The 19,578-nt window shown below is 42.5% G+C and overlaps 1 long non-coding RNA gene across 1 annotated transcript; it reads right to left on the bottom strand.

Moving 5' to 3' along the window:
- Positions 1-842: 842 nt before the first annotated feature.
- Positions 843-11,385, bottom strand: LOC310773807. Its single transcript, XR_014552562.1, has 3 exons — positions 11,288-11,385; positions 6,602-6,672; positions 843-1,005 (listed from the first exon to the last, which is right to left on the bottom strand). It is a non-coding gene; the product is annotated as an uncharacterized lncRNA (long non-coding RNA).
- Positions 11,386-19,578: the final 8,193 nt, after the last annotated feature.

Below are 19,578 nucleotides of genomic sequence, written 5' to 3'. Positions count from 1 at the left end.
AGCAGGTTAGATGCAGCGGTGTCTCTTCAGACCAGATGACTGAGTGAACATTTTCTTACAGCGGTCACACCAGTAGCCTGTTCCAGTGTGAAGGCGTTGGTGTGTTGTTAGGTGACCTAACTGACTGAAGCTGCTCCCACATTGGTCACAGTTGTAGGGCTTCTCTCCAGTGTGAATGCGTTGATGTCTTTTTAGGGCAGCTAAGTGACTGAAGCTGTTTCCACATTGGTCACAGTTGTAGGGCTTCTCTCCAGTGTGAATGCGTTGATGTCTTTTTAGGGCAGCTAAGTGACTGAAGCTGTTTCCACATTGGTCACAGTTGTAGGGCTTCTCTCCAGTGTGAATGCGTTGATGTGTTTTTAGGTTACCTAACAGACTGAAGCTGCTCCCACATTGGTCACAGTTGTAGGGCTTCTCTCCTGTGTGAATGCGTTGATGTGTTTTTAGGTTACCTAACAGACTGAAGCTGCTCCCACATTGGTCACAGTTGTAGGGCTTCTCTCCAGTGTGAATGCGTTGATGTCTTTTTAGGGCAGCTAAGTGACTGAAGCTGTTTCCACATTGGTCACAGTCGTAGGGCTTTTCTCCAGTGTGAATGCGTTGATGTGTTTTTAGGTTAGCTAACAGACTGAAGCTGCTTCCACATTGGTCACAGTCGTAGGGCTTCTCTCCAGTGTGAATGCGTTGATGTGTTTTTAGGGTACCTAACCGACTGAAGCTGCTTCCACATTGGTCACAGTCGTAGGGCTTCTCTCCAGTGTGAATGCGTTGATGTGTTTTTAGGTTACCTAACTGACTGAAGCTGCTCCCACATTGGTCACAGTCGTAGGGCTTCTCTCCAGTGTGAATGCGTTGATGTCTTGTTAGGCTACCTAACTGACTGAATGATTGACCACTCTCTCCTGAGTGAAGTATCTGATGTTGCTTTAAGAGGTGCAGCTTTGTGAATGCTTTGTCACACTGCTGACAGCGGTGACGTTTGGGTCCGTTGGTGTCTCTCTGTTTCTGTAGAGAAAGATATATAAAGAAAGGATCAGGACAGAGGCAAAGTAAGTGTGTGTGTGTGTGTGTGTGTTAGGGGTGGGGGGAAAAATCGATACACCACAGTATCGCGATATTTTGCCTGACGATATTGTATCGATATTTGGAGGCCAAGTATCGATATTGCAAAAATATATATATATATATTTTTTTTTTGCAGGCCATGCCAGGCCACCGGGCTACTATAAACTTTAGTTCCAAGGCCAGCAGTAAACAAATGGTAGCATATTTTCATTTTGTTTTAACAGTAACAGTTTTGTCATAACAGTAATTTACAAATTCCCTAGTTACTGAATGGGCTGCACAAGATGTTTTGTGTAAGTGAAGTGAAGTTGCAAAAACTACATAAGTACAGTAGTCCACACACACATCCAGTTAAGGTGGACTGTAAGTAGACTGTAACAACAGTTCAGTTTGTCAGGTGCATGCAACTATGACATGACTTTATGAAAGTTGTTGGTCTGTCTACTTGACAATGTTGCTGCAATAAAATGGTTGAAGTCAGATGTACAGACTGAAAAATTGTTCTTATATAAACCAGATGTTGACAAAGTTTTCCTTTGGGGACATCATTTGCAGTTGAAAAAGTAAGAAATCGCAATATATCGAAATATCGCAATATTCAATATATCGCAATATCGATATATCGCAATATCGAAAATATCGCAGTATCGCAATACTATCGTATCGTGACTCAAGTATCGTTTCAGTATCGTATCGTGGGCATCTGGTGATTCCCACCCCTAGTGTGTGTGTGTGTGTGTGTGTGTGTGTGTGTGTGTGTGTGTGTGTGTGTGTGTGTGTGTGTGTGTGTGTGTGTGTGTGTGTGTGTGTGTGTGTGTGTGTGCAGGGCCGGCTCGTGCATATAGGCGACATAGGCGAGTGCCTAGGGCAGCACTTGAGGGGGCAGCAAATTGTGCGGCTTCACATGCAACTCTCCAAATATTCTCCAGCGCTCTGCCTCTCCCCCCCTACTAGATCCATGCTCTCCCTGCTGTCCACGGCACGAACCGCCCGCCCTACTATGCCTCTGATTGGCTTACCCTGATATTCTTACCCTAACCCAACCAATCATCACTCCTCATGCCTAAACAAGCACTACTACTAGCCAATCAGAGGCAGAGGAGGGCGGGTCATCATGCCTTCTCCATCCAGCTTGATTGAGGAAAAGGAACAAGGAGTAAATTAAATTACATACAAGTAGACTCATTTACATCATTAACTTTGGGTTAAGGTAGCCTAGGCCATGTGCTCATATGTGTGTATGAGTGTAATCAGTAAATTAGCGCGATATTCTAACGTTGTTTCTGGGTTCCAAAACAATCTGTTTCCCTGTGCGGTGCGCAGTGCCTGCCTGCCCATTCATTGGAGAGACCAAAATTCCAATACAATATCTGAAGTTTCTCAAAGTTGAAACTACCTCTGCAGTAGTAGCCTACAATGAAACAAGACAGACTTAATGGACTGGCAACAATCTCCATATAAAATGAACTGGCAGAGAGAATCCTAACTGAGGATGATTGGATTTATTGAAAGACCTTTGCTGACGCAGCCCCCGCTGGTGTCCACTTCTGAAAGGTAAACAAGCTTTATTTGCCAACAACTCGCCATTGTTTAAAGGGGGACTTACCCCCCAGTTATGTATCAGAACAGTGATTTGAAAAAACCTATGGAAAAAAACAAGAAATGACGTATCCTCTTGTCTATACTATACTCTTTGGCTGTGCTCAGCTCAGGAATTTTCTCTGGGAAATCGACGCCATGACAGTTTGCCCACCGCCTCGAAAATAATTTATAGGAGAGCTGCAATATCTTTATAAATATCAACAACTAGCCAACGCTGGTGGCCTGTATGGAAACAGCGTTGCTCAAAATGGTTGAAAGTTATATCAATTTGGCCATTCAGTGGCGAACTAGATATTTAATTATTTTTCTCCTTTGTATGTGTGCGGCGTCTTGTCTAACTACGTGAGTCACGACAAATGCCCCGCTCTCACGCTCATGTAATCATAATGCGATATTTCTCCACGTCATTCCCTCGTCCAACTTGCGATAAACCGCGCCATCAAATCCGTTTTTAATTTTCGTTTCTCCCTTTTCCATGATTCTTTGCAAAAGTTTTCCTCTCAGCGCAGAGCTGCAGGCTGCGTTCTCCCCCTCCCTCCTCCCAGACATCGGCTGGCGAAACAGCAGAGCTCTCCTCCTCCTCCTCGGCCCTTTGAGATGCAGGGAAATATATTATAGTAGCCGATGTGTTTAGAGCAGCTTTGTCACGTCGTAGTATAGCGTTATATTTTACATGTGCGCTAAACTGCGATGAGATTTGTTTGCGGAAATGTCAGACTGTTCTCACCCCATGCCTAAGCCCCCTCCTCGGCTCTCATGACTCATGCTGCTGCGCGCGGCCCGGAGCTTGGGGCTCGTGCATGAGGATACGACTCTCTCCCGCCTGACTGGCCGGGAGACAGTGCTTCCAACTCGGACTGATAATATAAACATCATCATTTGAGCTTATCCAGGTAAGATATTAATAATGTAACGACACATTCAGCGATAAACTGTCTACAATGAAGACATGTGTCAAATATGACAATGTGGTGTTCAGTATTTTAAGAGCACAGGGTTTTTTTTTCATTTCCTGAAAAGTTGGCGTTTTGGAGAGAAGTGGCTTTCATTGCACAGTGACGGTATTATAGTAGCCGATGTGTTTAGAGCACCTTTGTCACATTGTCACGTCGTAGTATAGCGTTATATTTTACATGTGCGCTAAACTGCGATGAGATTTGTTTGCGGAAATGATGGCAGGGATGAAAGTGAGGCTCACTTTGGTGCTGGGGCTCGGAGCTGATGATGTTGCTGCAAACACACAATAACCCCTCCCTCCCTCCAATAGGCTTGGAGATGTGAGGAGCCGGGAAAGGGTACAGGGGGAGTAGGGGAGTAACTATTGTGGGAATCCCGCATCTGTTTGCGTGAACCGCTGCATACGACTAGGCAAGCCGCTGGTCACAGACAGGCGGGCAGAGCGTCAGTGCTAGGGATGTCGAAAATCATAATTTTTCTTGACCGACAACCGACACTCATTAGCCGACAACTGTCGGTTAACCGAGAAGATTAAAATGCGCTATTTTACTGTCTGTGCCCCATTAAACCTTAGGCCTACCAAATGCTTGATTTTTTTTCAGTAGAAAGCGTTTATTTTTACATCTACAAGCAGAAAAAAACACATTAACAAAACGAGAAGACAAGTTAAATCCTCCAGCCATCTAAACAAAAACATTCCTCGGATAGGCTATGATAGGAGCTGCACGCATTTGCAGAAGGGGGAAATACGGAGGGAAAAAACCCATACTCACGCTCACAATTCTTAAATGAATTATCTTACTGCATGTGTCGTAAATAGTCTAATAAAACCAGCAGAAACTAATTTTAAAAGCTCAGAACGAAACGTGTCGCTAATTGAACGAATTTCCACTTTGAATAGCACATCAAGACACCGCCCCAAGCCTTCACGCTGCAGGGCGCACTGACGAAGCGCTTATTGCTCTCTCCTTCTGACATTCTCACTAATTCAACAGTGGTTTACCTGCTTTTGAGATCTGCAAAAAAATAGTTTGCTTCTCTCTCCACGCTTCTCCCTCTCTCTCTTTATCTGCGACGAGGGCTGTAGGTGGCTATTATGCTCTCTGTGTGTCCGGCTGGACGACATGACGACGAGTGCAGCAAGTCCGCACGCTGACAGCTGTCAGCATTGCGGGACTCGGGAGGATGAACAAATGAGGCAGGCTGTCCAAACTTTTTACCGATCTAATATGAGATGCAGAGAAATAATTATATATTAATAGCCGATGTGTTTAGAAGAGCATTCTCACTCTTGCTGTAATCGTTGTGGGATTATTACACCTGAGAGACAGACAGACCCGGAGAGAACTCAATTTACGGTAAAAGTGTGGATTCCTCAGTGAATCGATGTGGAAGACGCAGCTTGTTTTGAAACGCGTCATTGAAAGTAACCTCATGGTCTCATGACAGTGGCTGGAACACAGAAGGAGCATGACTGACTGGCTCGCTGTAGTCTGCACAGGGCAGGGCGTCTTCTCCCGTCTGGTCAAAGCAGAGGGGGGGCGGGGGTGTGGCGCATGTGTGGAGCTGAGTTTATCACAGAGCACATCTCGCACGCGGGGGGAGAGGCGGACAGTGCACACTGCTTTTCCATTTGGAAAAGCCTTTCTCTAAATGAATGTTGTTCTGGCAGTGGCAGGAGCTTTTAATTCCTATATAATGCTGCTACAGTAACTACTTAGGCTAGTTAACATTGTTGCTTACCGCGAAGGAGGGAAAAAAAACACCATATTGGCAACATGTTGTATGCCAATTTAATATGCAAATTAACCGTTTGACCGACATGCTTAACCGACCAATGACGTTGTCGGCGGTTAACCGGTTAACGGTTAACCGTCGACATCCCTAGTCAGTGCAGCAGCACCGTGTCCCCCGCGAAAAGGGGCACAGAAGACCACCAGTGGTCCTTGAGAGGATTCCAGCATTCTATGTTGTCTCTCAACCTAATTATATGGAATTCTGGACAAAATCATATCTAGGCTATAAAAAAAATATATATAAGATTTGCATCTGAGAGACCAAATCTCATCATAGGGCTCCTTAGTATGAAAAAGGTTGGGAATGATTTACAGCAACACAATGCCATGTCCTTCCTTTTATGATTATAGTGGCGTTTATTGATAGTATTGTGTTACATAGGAGTTGGTAGGAAAATAACAGGCGATTCTAATCAATTAACAGGTGATTAACAGGTCAAGTGACATCATGGGAATAGGCTTGGAGTTGTGAGGAGCCGAAAGGGTACAGGGGGAGTAGGGGAGTAACTACCCTGAAATCCCATAGTCTTTGGTTCATCGTGATGTCATGACGTATCAAATATCCCATTCATTTTAGGGCAAAAAAAAGCAGTGTTCCACCCATATGCCGGGTATGCTGCTGAAAAATGATACAAATGGTAAAATGGCAACAGTTTGCTCACAAATGTGGACATTTTGACCAGCATTCTTCACACATCACCCCCAAAGTCATATATATTGGTTAAAAGCTGAAAAAAAAGTGTTCTCCTTTAAGTTGTGAATCTGCTGATGATATAGGCTATAGGCTAAATACATTGTGAGTCTCACATCAATGTGCTTGCGCGGCTGTGCGCACATTCCATGTGTGTGTTTTACGCACATGAGAAAGTGGTAGATAAGAGAGATTTGCATAGTTTGAGGATCTGAAAAACGTGATTATTTGTAAACTAGCTGTGCTGTATCATGACTGCTGTGGTTATTGGAGTTATTATGCAGACATGTGGTTATTTTTGGTAGGCTATATGGATGTGCAAAATGCCTGCATATTGCGTCATGCATACTTTGAAGCTGGTATGGTGTTGCCAATTGGGGGCGGCATAATTTGTTCTCGCCTAGAGCGGCAGAATGGCACGCGCCAGCCCTGTGTGTGTGTGTGTGTGTGTGTGTGTGTTCTCAGCATCAGTGACTGATATTTTCCTCACCTTTGCTGAAGAATTCATTTGGACAAAGTTCCTCTCCTCCTCTGGCAGATGTCTCTTCCCACCAAGCAGCTCTGTAGGTACAGCAGGGTTACATTGTGCTCATCAATCAACATATCAGCAATACACCTCAATGTCAATGTGCCAGAATTAGGGCTGTCCTCCACTCAGGATTCTGCCAGTCCACTCGGATTCCACTGTCCAATATTAATATTCGACTATTCTTAATTTAAAAAAGGAAAAAATATATTTTTTAGAATATCTTCAGTGATTATTTTGACCACATTAAAGCCCCAATCAGTAAGATTTTTGACATTTTTTACTGTAATATAAGAGCTTTTTAGTCTTAGGACATGGTAGATTGACTTGTAATAGGGAGACTCTCGACTTTATTTATCCCACACCGCCCTCCATTGGTCAGCCCTGGGACTAAGCAGGTTGTCTGCCACGTCCCGTGGCAATAAAAAATAAAAAATAAAAGGATGCGTGCATGCGCTGTACAGCGGAAGCACTGTCTTCATGAAAACAAGGAAGTAACTCGATTCGGATTTGCTACGAAAATGATGTTTCACGGAACTATGGATTATTATTTCATCACGTGGTGAGTACCCGATGTCACAACATGTACATAGAGCTTTCTGGCGCTGTGTTTTGTTGACTTTGAACGGCGATATCGTTATCGATACTATTGCACCCAGAGGGCGCAGTTTGTCCAATAGCAAAACTTGGAAAACTTACTGAATGGGGCTTTAACTAGGGATGGGCATTTTAAGCAATTTAAATACTCGAGTACTCTCCTTCCATTATTTATTACCCACCTCAAAGAGAAGGACAAGTCTCCCAATTTGCTGACGACCTCTGCTATTGGGCCTCGTCAAAAAACTTTCAACTTGCCCAAAAAAAGCTGCAGAGAAGCATCACAGAGATCGAGAATTGGGCCAACATGTGGAGAGTTAAGCTAAATCCCCTAAAAACTCAGTGCGTGCTTTTCTCTAGAACCAACAATCGAAAAGACAAAACAATTATTCTTCAACTATATGGCCAAACTCTGCAGGCTAGTCCCACCGCAAAGTTCCTGGGAGTGACCTTCCAGGAGAACATGAAGTGGACTGCTCATATCGCCCTCGTAGAGAAAGAGGCCAGGAAGAGACTGAACCACCTTAAAGTGCTGTGCAGGAGACATGGTGGAGCTAAACCCGAAATTGCTATTCGTGTTTTCCAGGCATACATCAGACCGCTGTTTGAATATGCAATGCCAGCGTGGTGCAATATAGGAAAAGTAGAAATTAAAAAACTCCAGACTGTCCAAAATATTGCAATACGAATGTCATACAGGCTCCCCAGATATACTAACACAAACTATTGCCACCAGATATCTGGCCTGATGACATTAGAAGAAAGACTCATCATTTTAGGAAAAAAGTACTTAAACAAAGCTGAGCTGAACCCCTCGCTCCAACCAGCAATACTCCAAGAAAGAACAGGCCCCCCGAGATATATCTGCAGCACCCCCTTGTCCTTCTTAACCCAACAAATTTAATCATTTTATGATTTTATGGTTTTATTCTATTATTATTTCAACCCTCATTGTGAGTTTTATAGCCGGTTAATTATAACGTTTATAAGGTTAATTTTATGATTTTATTCTATTATGTTAACCCTCATTAAGAGTTTTATAGTTGGGCAATCCTGAAATGTAGTATAACATGTTTATAAGGTTACAGGCTATATTGTTTGTTTTGTTTGTTTTGGTGTTCTAACTCTTAATTTCTCCCATATAGAAAAAAAAAAAAAAAATGCATACGCACAGACACACACACACACGCGCGCACACGCTGGTGAGTAAGGTGATGATGCTGAGTGTAACAGCCTGCCTCCCTGATCCCCTCCGCCCTTCCATCCACTCCGAGGAACAGAGGGACTGAAGAGGACTGTCAGTCCTGAGCTGTCCCTACAAGGTACCAAGATTACTACTACTACTCCATTATGAACGAGTGCTCGAGCACTCGCGCGGGGGGCGCGGGCTGTGTGATTACTATGGTAATGACTGAGCAGGGGTAATTTGCTGTGTATGGGGCTGTTCACACATAACGTTTGCATTTTTGCATGGAAAAAGCGCTACCTGGAGCATTTTTTGTCAGGAGAGGGACTGACTGTGATATTAGGTGACGCTAAGCTAACATCTAAAGCCTACCTTTAGACAGCATCTCCGATGGTTGGATTAGCACTTTGGAGCAGACAAGTTGTGAAACAAGCGAAGGCATTTGATTTCCAATACATGTCCATTGTTGCTGAATAGTGATCACCATGATGCGATTGTCTCCCAAAAAGTGATTCTTTCTCCACATTTCTTGTGACTAACGTTATGGGAAACGACAGTGTAGTCAGTAAACTAGTGCAACGTTTTGAATGAGTTTTATCGGGCGTGCGCTATGAAGAAGCGTGCTTCTCATTCGGGAGAATCTCCAGGCACCATTTTCGGGAAGAGCTGGAAAACTTCCGGTTAAAACTTTCAAAATAATGTTACTTAAACAAAAGTAAATAGCTTATTGATGCACGTTGGAGGAGAAAAGGTATTTCAATGAATGAAGCAGCATCCTTGTATCAGAATACTCATTGTGATGTTATATGGCGTGAAACTGTGGCTGTAACGCATTACTCAAAATAAATAAGGTTACAATAAGCGTTTTATTTTGAAAGCAACAAAGCGGATGACGTACTTGTACATTCTGGCTGACTTGACGCCCGGCCGTGTAGTTGCTGCTGGTTGCTGCCAGATCCACATGACGATGCGTGCGTAGATCTTCTACCATTTTTAAAGGGGTGGGGAGTGAGGCGAGTACCCGAACAGCAGAAACGTTACTCGAATACTGACGTTATGAACGAGTGCTCGAGTACCCGAGTACTCACGCCCATCCCTAGCTTTAACAGTCAATTGCGACAACTCGACGTGGGGATAATGGAGTCTGAATGAGACATATTTCTCTGGCTATGAGCCTATTTTTTTATTTCACCCTTTAAACATGAAAACAACATGTAGCCTACATGAATAAACTAAGTAAAGTCTTTAAACAACATGAAAACAACAACATGTAGCCTACATGAATAAACTAAGTAAAGTCTTTAAACAACATGAAAACAACAACATGTAGCCTACATGAATAAACTAAGTAAAGTCTTTAAACATGAAAACAACAACATGTAGCCCACATGAATAAACTAAGCAAAGTGTAAAGGACATTGCCTCTGCTTTGAAACGACACATCCAATGCCGACGCTACAGTTCTTCTCAAGAAGACTAATAAGACTTAAATAAGTCTAAACAAGAAATAACTGATCCATTTAGATGGAGGGAAGAGGCATAGCATCATGTCATGAATCAATGCCACTGGTCACCCTTCACGCAACTTTTCAAGGAAGCCACAGCTTGTCCAAATAAACACTCTTCCCATTGGCTCACGGAAAATGGGTGCCTGGCCAATCCCGGCACTTTACTGCTGCGTAGGTGGGCACAGGGCGTGGTCTGCCCAAAATTGCGGTGGGTTTCCGTAATAACGCTTCAGGTTATTACTGCGTAGGTTTTACATAATGCAACCAATGGAAAAGCATTAAAACAAGCTTGTGAGTAATTCTTGTAATGCCATTCGCCCTCAATCTGTCACTCAAAGCTAGCTTTATCCTGCTCTCTCCGTCTGTAGCTCCCCAGCCAGGAGGACACTATACCCGGAAAAGACACACGGGCGGACGTGCTGTGTATTCTGATATCGTTCTGACTCTGAGGTGAATTAACCTCGCGTCACCAGGCTCTTCTCGAGGTGAATAGATCAATCAAATGTTTTAGAGTTATACCTAGGCTGCAAACTTGTTTAAACATGCAAATCAAAGTGGTTTCTGATGAGAATAAAGTAACGTTAACATGACGTTATGTCACCCTCTTCTCATCCCCTCTCTGGGCAATGGGAGACAGTGGGAACCCCACTGCTCGTGCCCGCGGCTGGGCAGAGAGTGCAAGTTGGACTGATAACATAAACAACATAATTTGAGCTTATCCAGGTAAGATATGAATAATGTAATGACACATCCAGAGAGAAACTAACTATAATTAAAACATGTGCCAACTTTGACGAGGTTGTGTTCAGTATTTTAAGAGCACAGCACAGCTCACTGACTGGAGGGGAGGGAGAGAAATAAACACGACTGCTCGACTTGAGGAAAAGCCCTCGACTCAGGAGTCTCTCCACTGATGATCGAATCATCCACTTTTAGAAGACAGCCCTAGTAGGCAGAATTAGCACAATTGCTACATTACATGTGTAGTCCCAGCAGGGCAGGTACACTAAACACAAAACATGAAACAGATCACAACACATCTCACAATCACAAAAGACAAATGACAAACAGTACAGAAATAAATCACAAGACAGTACAGTAGCAGCGTCACGTTATGGGGCTAGTGTGTCCCTTACAGACACCGCCATTTGACTGAATTTAGTCCTACGCCGAGGTATGTTTATGTTTACAGTGAATAGAAACTGTCGCGTGGGCTAAAGTAGCTACATGCTAACCGAACTCTCTCTCTCAACATTAGCCTAGCATCAACACGAGACTCAGAAGTCTGGCGTCGAGGCGAGCCCAAACACAGTAAACCATGAGCACAAAACAGCGTCAACATGTTTGATGGTTACTTACCAGACTTACAGCTGCTCATTCACGCGTTTAGAAACGGCCTTCTGGAGTAGAATAGCACAAAGTTAGCACCTTCTCTGCTCTCTGCAGACTGAGGAAATTACCCACAGTTCATAGCGTGGCCGTTCTTCTTCTTCTTCTTCTTCTTCTTCTTCTTCTTCTTCTTCTTCTTCTTCTTCTTCTTCTTCTTCTTCTTCTTCTTCTTCTTCTTCTTCTTCTTCTTCTTCTTCTTCTTCTTCTTCTTCTTCTTCTTCTTCTTCTTCTTCTTCTTCTTCTTCTTCTTCTTCTTCTTCTTCTTCTTCTTCTTCTTCTTCTTCTAATAGCTTAGCAGACTGGATGCCTTGCGGCACATTGCTGCCTCCCACAGGTCGGGAATATTACTGTTCATGGTCTTTACTGATAACACCAAGTCAGTCAAACTTCAGGGATAATCTGTCCATTTAGGAACGTTGATTTTGAACTGAAATGTTTCTTATCATCCTTTGTCTTCTTTGCAGGGACATTGGCGTCACTAGATCTTCACTCATTGCATAGGCTGACTAGGTTGCACCATTTATGATGCCCCTTTGGGGTCTGATGTTGAGTCTGCCCCCTATAGGCCTATTTTGTAAATATTGTGTAAATATCTTGTGATTTTGTATCTATTTAGAGCTGTACTAGCGTTGTTTACCTCACTATGGAGTGCTCTTGTAGTCAGTGCTCTTGCACTGTGTACATTATCTCCTTTGTGAATTCTCATTCCTATGATTTTTTACTATAGCCTACATTGCTGGTCTAATTGAAGAAAGATTTAGATTTGTGCTATTTGTCAATAGGAAAGCTGTACTCTTGTATGTTTGCACTTATCTTGGATGCATAAAGGCCCCCCTCACAGTGCACATACGCACAATTAAGGCCAGAATAATAACTGAGACATACACTCACCTGCATCTCAACAGGATTTACAGCACAGCCACCTGAACACTCAAAGCCAACAGCACAATAACAAGAAATAAACTCATCTGTAGGCTATCTAACACAGGATTTACAGTGCAGGTAGGCTACACTCAATTAAAGCCAAAAGCACAATAACCCTCTATTTGTCCATCAACTTATGGAACATTTTGTCAAAAATATAGGGTCTGGGGCGGGGCCCTAAATACTAACCTGACGCTGCCAGATGGATATAGGTTGGTTCACATTAATTCACAACCTAACATTGTGAATTTGTGGAACAATGCCGCCCCCATCTGGCGGTGTCAGGTTACCTAAATACTGTAACATCCCCACACATCCAACCACCAAAAAAACGTGTGCTGGACTAAAAGAGACTCAAAGTAAAGACAGGAATGTCCACATCAGTATATTGAATAGCTAAGTAGCCTATTTATTGTTTCATAATGTACAGTAAAGTGTTCCAGATAAATATAGTTCCTCAGTAGTAAGGCACTAGTGAGAAATACACCAATGAGTGAAAAGTGGGACCACATGCCCTGCTCTCCCCTACATAAAGCAATCTTATTTAACCATTCGACTTCCTGTGTAATGCACCAAACAAACGTTCACACCTCAAAAACTAGACATGACATTGCTTCTATTTTGACATTTTGAGAGCAGAAGTAGCTCAAGACTCAGTCTGTGTGAACTGTGGCAGTTTTTAAAATGTAAACAGCACAGTCGGGGCTAGAGTGAGACACTCAAGGCTGGCTCTATATAGGGTCCCATTCCTGTTTGCACCCAGTGACGCAATTTGTTTACCAAACTGCTGATCAGCTGATCCCTCATATGTATACAAGGTGAGCATTAAGACACAGTCAGCAGGTGCGCTGGAACATATTTCCAGCAGGGGGTGCTGGGGGCTGCCTTGGATACGTGCATGCAGGCCCGTAAGCCCCAGGGGAGCACGGGGAGAACATACTAACTCCACACACAAAGGCCCTTTATGACAACCCCATTTAGCTGTTGCACTTACTGTATTCACTTCTGCGCCATTATTGAATGATGATTTTAGAGACTCAACTGCACTGAAATGTTGGCATTTCCCCCCCTAAGTTCATTAAATGAATGGAAGCATTACTAAATGCATTTGAATATGAAAAATATAAATGTTGGCATAATAAACTTTGATTACCCCTATATGTTGTCCTTTTAATCAAAATGGTAGCTATAATTGGGAGTGATGGGGTTACAAATGGCTACTGGTGGAAGTGCACGGTCACAATCTGACCCTCTCTATCATCAAAGTTGCCCATCCCTGCATTACATCATACACAACTCTCCTCAGTGTATTCATAGTATTCAGTTCCATCAGCACATGGCCATCTTGGTAGACAAATACCAGGTGATTGTAATAAATTAACGGGTGACCTGTGATGACCTCATGCTGGCTGAATCCGGTGCCTCTGCACATATTCACTCACATAGTCATCACAGCAACAGGCAGTGCAGCCACCTGTTTCATTACAGTCACATCTGGAGTAGAACAGTTTGAACAAAACAGCTGTCAGTTACAACAGTAGAACATGTTCAAAATATGCATGAAAACTGAATATAAGGGCTGCATGTAATCCCCAGGAAGTTATGTCTTCACAAATGAGTTTTATAAGGAATTTCAATCACTATTAGTACCCCTGCTATGCAAATCCTACAACTGGGCGTTAGAGAATAATCAATATGCAAATACATGGGATATGGCAATCATTACGTTAATCCATAAGGAAGGTAAAGAATTAGAAGACTGTGCCTCATACCGCCCAATATCTTTATTAAATGTAGACTATAAATTACAGACATAAATGCTCCAGAAAAAGTCAAGAAGCCTGTAGGCCTTTGTTCAATGATACTGGTTATCACATTTGTTGATGATAATTATGGAATTTATTTCAATTATTATCTGTATGAGAATCAAAGCTTATTTTACCATTTTAATGTGTTGAATCAAGGTTGCAAGAGATGTGAGCCAATAAAGCATGAATACAATGAAATGGTTTGGTGTTGGTTGCTCTTGGTGGTTTTGGTTAGGCTATGTTACAGTGGTAGACTCTGCTGTAACAAAGAAGGAGGTGGTAGGGAAAAAAGTAGATTGAATTTATTTTGTCCAAAAATCAGCCTCCTCAGTGCTCCTGAACCCGACTACAGGCTGTATGAAGCAAATACAACACATCCAGGATGGTAGTAACTCTTAACTTTTGGCATGTTGATAGTGTCTGACAGACACTATCCTTTAGTTAGGACCTAAAGGATCCCCCCTCCCCCCTTTCCTCTGCTCCAACTGTCTGCATTAGTGCACCCCCCATCAGAGCCCGTATCAGGCTAGATGAGATTCTGGAGCGTGGGATGTAGGGCTGTCAAAATAGCCCCAAAATCATATTTGAATATTCCCTCTAAACAAAACATATTTGTTTGAATATATTAAAATACTAAAATAAATAAAAATTGCATGCGTGGCAAACCAATACAACCAGAGAGCTTATATAACTACTTGGTATATTTATTTGAACATAAACTTTTTTTTATTTCAACATAAACATTGCCCCCCCCCCCCCCCCATATTTATTGAGTCAGTAATACAATAGTAGCCTGCACTTTTGTACCGTTTTTAAATACCAGAAATGATTATTCCTTTCATTGGTTTTTAGTGTGTTTACTGCATCATGGAAGCTATTGAACTAAAACAGGAATTTTCCACAAAAATATTAATATAAAATACAAGAAGCACTAAAATCGACAAACAAGTTAGAGCTACGTTACGTCAATAGCTACAGAGAATACATTTGCCATTACCGTTATGTTACATTACATGGAAGGTTATACACGGGAAGATTACTGGAACAATTTCATTACACACAACAAAATGTCACAACTTTTCATCAACTTTCAAGGATTTGAAAAATTCCATGAGTTTTACAGGCCTGGAAAACAAGATTTTGAAATCCCATGACCTTTCCAGGTTTTCCATGGCCGTGGGAACCCTGAGTTAAATGTTTCTCTCTTCAAGTCTCCTTTACAACCAAAACCTTTACCACAGACTGAGCAATTAAATTGTTTACTCTCCTGTGTGGATTATCATGTGTCTCCAAGTGTTCTTTCTGACCAAAACTTTTACCACAGAGTGAGCAATTAAATTGTTTATCTCCTGTGTGGACTACCATGTGTTTCTTCAAGTTTCCTTTATGACTAAAACCTTTACCACAGACTGAGCAATTAAATTGTTTATCTCCTGTGTGGACTACCATGTGTTTCTTCAAGTTTCCTTTATGACTAAAACCTTTACCACAGACTGAGCAATTAAATTGTTTATCTCCTGTGTGGACTACCAGGTGTCTCTTCAAGTCTCCTTTCTGACTAAAACTTTTACCACAGAGTGAGCAATTAAATTGTTTATCTCCTGTGTGGACTATCATGTGTGTCTTCATGTGACCTTTACGACCAAAACCTTTACCACAGACTGAGCAATTTAATTGTTTATCTCCTGTGTGGACTATCATGTGTTTCTTCAAGTCTCCTTTATGACCAAAACCTTTACCACAGAATGAGCAATTTAAATGTTTATCTCCTGTGTGTCTTCAAGTTTCCTTTCTGACCAAAACTTTTACCACAGAGTGAACAATTAAATTGTTTATCTCCTGTGTGGATTATCAGGTGTCTCTTCAAGTGTTCTTTCTGATCAAAACTTTTACCACAGAGTGAGCAATTAAATTGTTTACTCTCCTGTGTGGACTATCATGTGTCTCTTCAAGTGTTCTTTCTGACCAAAACTTTTACCACAGAGTGAGCATTTAAATTGTTTATCTCCTGTGTGGACTACCATGTGTTTCTTCAAGTTTCCTTTATGACTAAAACCTTTACCACAGACTGAGCAATTAAATTGTTTATCTCCTGTGTGGACTACCAGGTGTCTCTTCAAGTCTCCTTTCTGACTAAAACTTTTACCACAGAGTGAGCAATTAAATTGTTTATCTCCTGTGTGGACTATCATGTGTGTCTTCAAGTGACCTTTACGACCAAAACCTTTACCACAGACTGAGCAATTTAATTGTTTATCTCCTGTGTGGACTATCATGTGTTTCTTCAAGTCTCCTTTATGACCAAAACCTTTACCACAGAATGAGCAATTTAAATGTTTATCTCCTGTGTGGATTATCATGTGTGTCTTCAAGTTTCCTTTCTGACCAAAACTTTTACCACAGAGTGAACAATTAAATTGTTTATCTCCTGTGTGGACTATCATGTGTGTCTTCAAGTCACCTTTCTGACCAAAACCTTTACCACAGACTGAGCAATTAAATTGCTTATCTCCTGTGTGGACTATCATGTGTCTCTTCAAGTCTGCTTTACGACCAACAACTTTACCACAGACTGAACAATTAAATTGTTTTTCTCCGGAAGTCTTGTCATCACTAGTTGGTTGTGAATGTGAATTACTAGCTTGATGTAAGTATATAAAGTTCCTGGCTGGTTCTGATACTCCACAGTCCTCTTCATCAGCTTCTGTTTTCATCTGTTCAGTTGAGCAGGTGGCTACAGGCTCTGCCTCTCTGTTCTCTTCAGTTTGGCTTTGATGAAGCTGTGAGGACTGAGGTTCCTCCTCCTCATATTCACTCTTCACAGTGACAACAATGAATGGGAACTTGGTGATATCAGCCTCCTCCAGCCGTTGAAGCTGCTCTCCCTCCCTCCTGATCCAGAGTTCCTCCTGTTCCTCTTTAATGTCTGGGGGCTCTGGTCCCTCCTGAAGCTGCTCTCCCTCCTGACTGATCCAGAGTTCCTCCTGTTCCTCTTTAATGTCTGGGGGCTCTGGTCCCTCCTGAAGCTGCTCTCCCTCCTGACTGATCCAGAGTTCCTCCTGTTCCTCTTTAAGGTGTGGAGGCTCTAGGTCCTCCTGGTCGAGACTGGGGCTCCACTCCTGCTGCTCAGCGGGAACTAACAGCTGCTGGAGGTCTGGAGGCAAGGCTTCTCTGTGTAACCGCACAGCGTCCAGCAGGTTATCTTCATCACCCGCAGTTAGGTGCTGCTTCACCACAGCTCTCAGCTTCTGGACTTTAGACATTTTAATTTTCACACAGTGACAGGAACTTTTCCTCCTGAACTTTACTGACAAACCTCCTTCAAAGCTCCAATAGCTTCACAGCTAACGTTAGCTTCACAGCTAAACCATTCATCCGAGTCCAGTGAGTCTGCTTCCTCTGATCAACGGAGCCCTGGTTCCACTTCATATTCGTGATAATATCGTCCGCACATACGAGTCTTCTGTTTGTAAATTAAACGTCTTAAAGTATTATAAACGGGAGCTAGTATGCTACTGCTAGTGCTAACGTTACTCTTTGTTGTTACAAGAACGTTTGCATGATGGCCGCTTCAACACGTCACCCAATACCCAGAATGCCTTGCGGTAAGAAATGCGAGCGGGTCGGGGGGAGGGAGGTGATGGGGGAGGTGCGCAGTGAGAACCTGCTGAGAACACAACAAAACTGCTGCTGCCTACGCACAGTAGGAGTGTGTGTGTGTGTGTGTGTGTGTGTGTGTGTGTGTGTGTGTGTGTGTGTGTGTGTGTGTGTGTGTGTGTGTGTGTGTGTGTGTGTGTGTGTGTGCAATTATATCACCCTGACATCATTGTGTGTGTGTGTGTGTGTGTGTGTGTGTGTGTGTGTGTGTGTGTGTGTGTGTGTGTGTGTGTGTGTGTGTGTGTGTCCAATTACATATCACCGATGACATCATCTGTGTGTGTGTGCCACCCCCTATGACATCACTGATCAGTCTTGTCACAAATGCCTCATTCCCAGCTGGCATTTCAACGTTGAATCACCGTCAGATACCATGGTTGAAACAACGTTGGATTATATTTTGATTTTGAAAGGTGAATCAACGTTGATATCCCAACCTTGTTTCAACGTCTCCTTTTCAACAGGTGAATTAAGGTCTTTTCACCAACGTTGCATCACTGTTGAATTATGTTTCAATTTTGAAAGAAAAACATTGATATTGCAACGTGTACATTAAAACACGGGCCAATGAATCCATTTCAACAATTTATTGGCAAGTGTGTGTGGTTACAACAGAAAGTAAATTGACATCAACATGCTGCACCAACATAGCCTAATCAATTAACATGGGCATTAAACAGTTAACAGACTGAATCTGAGGTCAAACTTACTTTTTTGTCATTAATGCACACGAGGAGGAAGACAGCAGGTTAGGCAACTCTCAAACAATAATCATAAACGGCAGCGTGAAGTGAGGGGGGATCGTCCGATTCGGTGAGCAGGTAACTGGGGCAGAGTATTGAAGGCAAAAATTTACAGTTATTTTTGACAAGAGTGCTGCTGCCATTGTGGCCTGAACAAAAAAAAAGTAATGGGAAAACGGTACTGAACCATGACAGCCACAGGCCAAAATGGCAGGTCAGCTGCACTGATGTTGGAATGGAACGATCCACTAGCTGTCCCTCTTATCAATGTAAATTCTTTGGCAAAACGTGAGGATGTGAAGGATTCTGGGAGTCCAGGATGTTTAACAAAATCATGTTGAAAATCAACAATAAAGCATAGATTGCATTTCCTTTTACACTATTGTGCATTAAATTTAGCGGTTGCAATTGGATCAACATGACAAATACTGACTGAATCAGTGATTTACATCAATGCATAAATATGTATGCAACTTTGTGCATACTATCACTATACCATATACACAAAAATAAACACCTCAATAACTCAGTGGTAAAGCTTGAATATGCTCAAATCAGACAAAGATTATGGCACATTCCTTCATAAATGAGGGAAAGCAGCTGTTATCCAATATCAACAAACCCAATATCCCAGTATCAGTAAATACTAACATGTAGATTAACACACCATTTTGAAATGAATGGCAGCTTGTAAAAGTGACATCCTTCTCGATCAAATATGAGATAACAGACATGCATAGAAAATCTAGGTAGGAGCCCTGGATCTCTCCTGGAACCAACTGGAATGTTTAACTGGGTTTGAACTGAGAACTGTTTTGCAGACCTACAGTGCATCAAGAAGAATGGTCTGCTGGATCATTTCTGGCGTGGTCCTTCCTGTTGCTCCTCGGGCGCTATAATCCAGAGAGAGAGCAACAGCAATCTGAAGTAGTAGACACCTCCCAACTCTCAATATACACATTGTTCATTCTGGAGCAGGATGGAGTAAATAAAACGAAGAGAAAAGAAAACAGAGTTTGCCATTTCCCTTTCCGTTCCAGGTGTGTTTGACAAACAAGGTGGGAGGTGGGAGGTGGGAGGTGGGGCGAGTGGCACAAACATTAAGAACAAGTCTCAAGGGAGAATTTTG

The sequence above is a fragment of the Poromitra crassiceps genome, assembly GCF_964638095.1.
Source record: "Poromitra crassiceps genome assembly, chromosome: 3".
Lineage (NCBI taxonomy): Eukaryota > Metazoa > Chordata > Actinopteri > Beryciformes > Melamphaidae > Poromitra > Poromitra crassiceps.
Note: the sequence above shows the minus strand (reverse complement) of the source record. Positions and strands in the feature narration are given on the sequence as shown.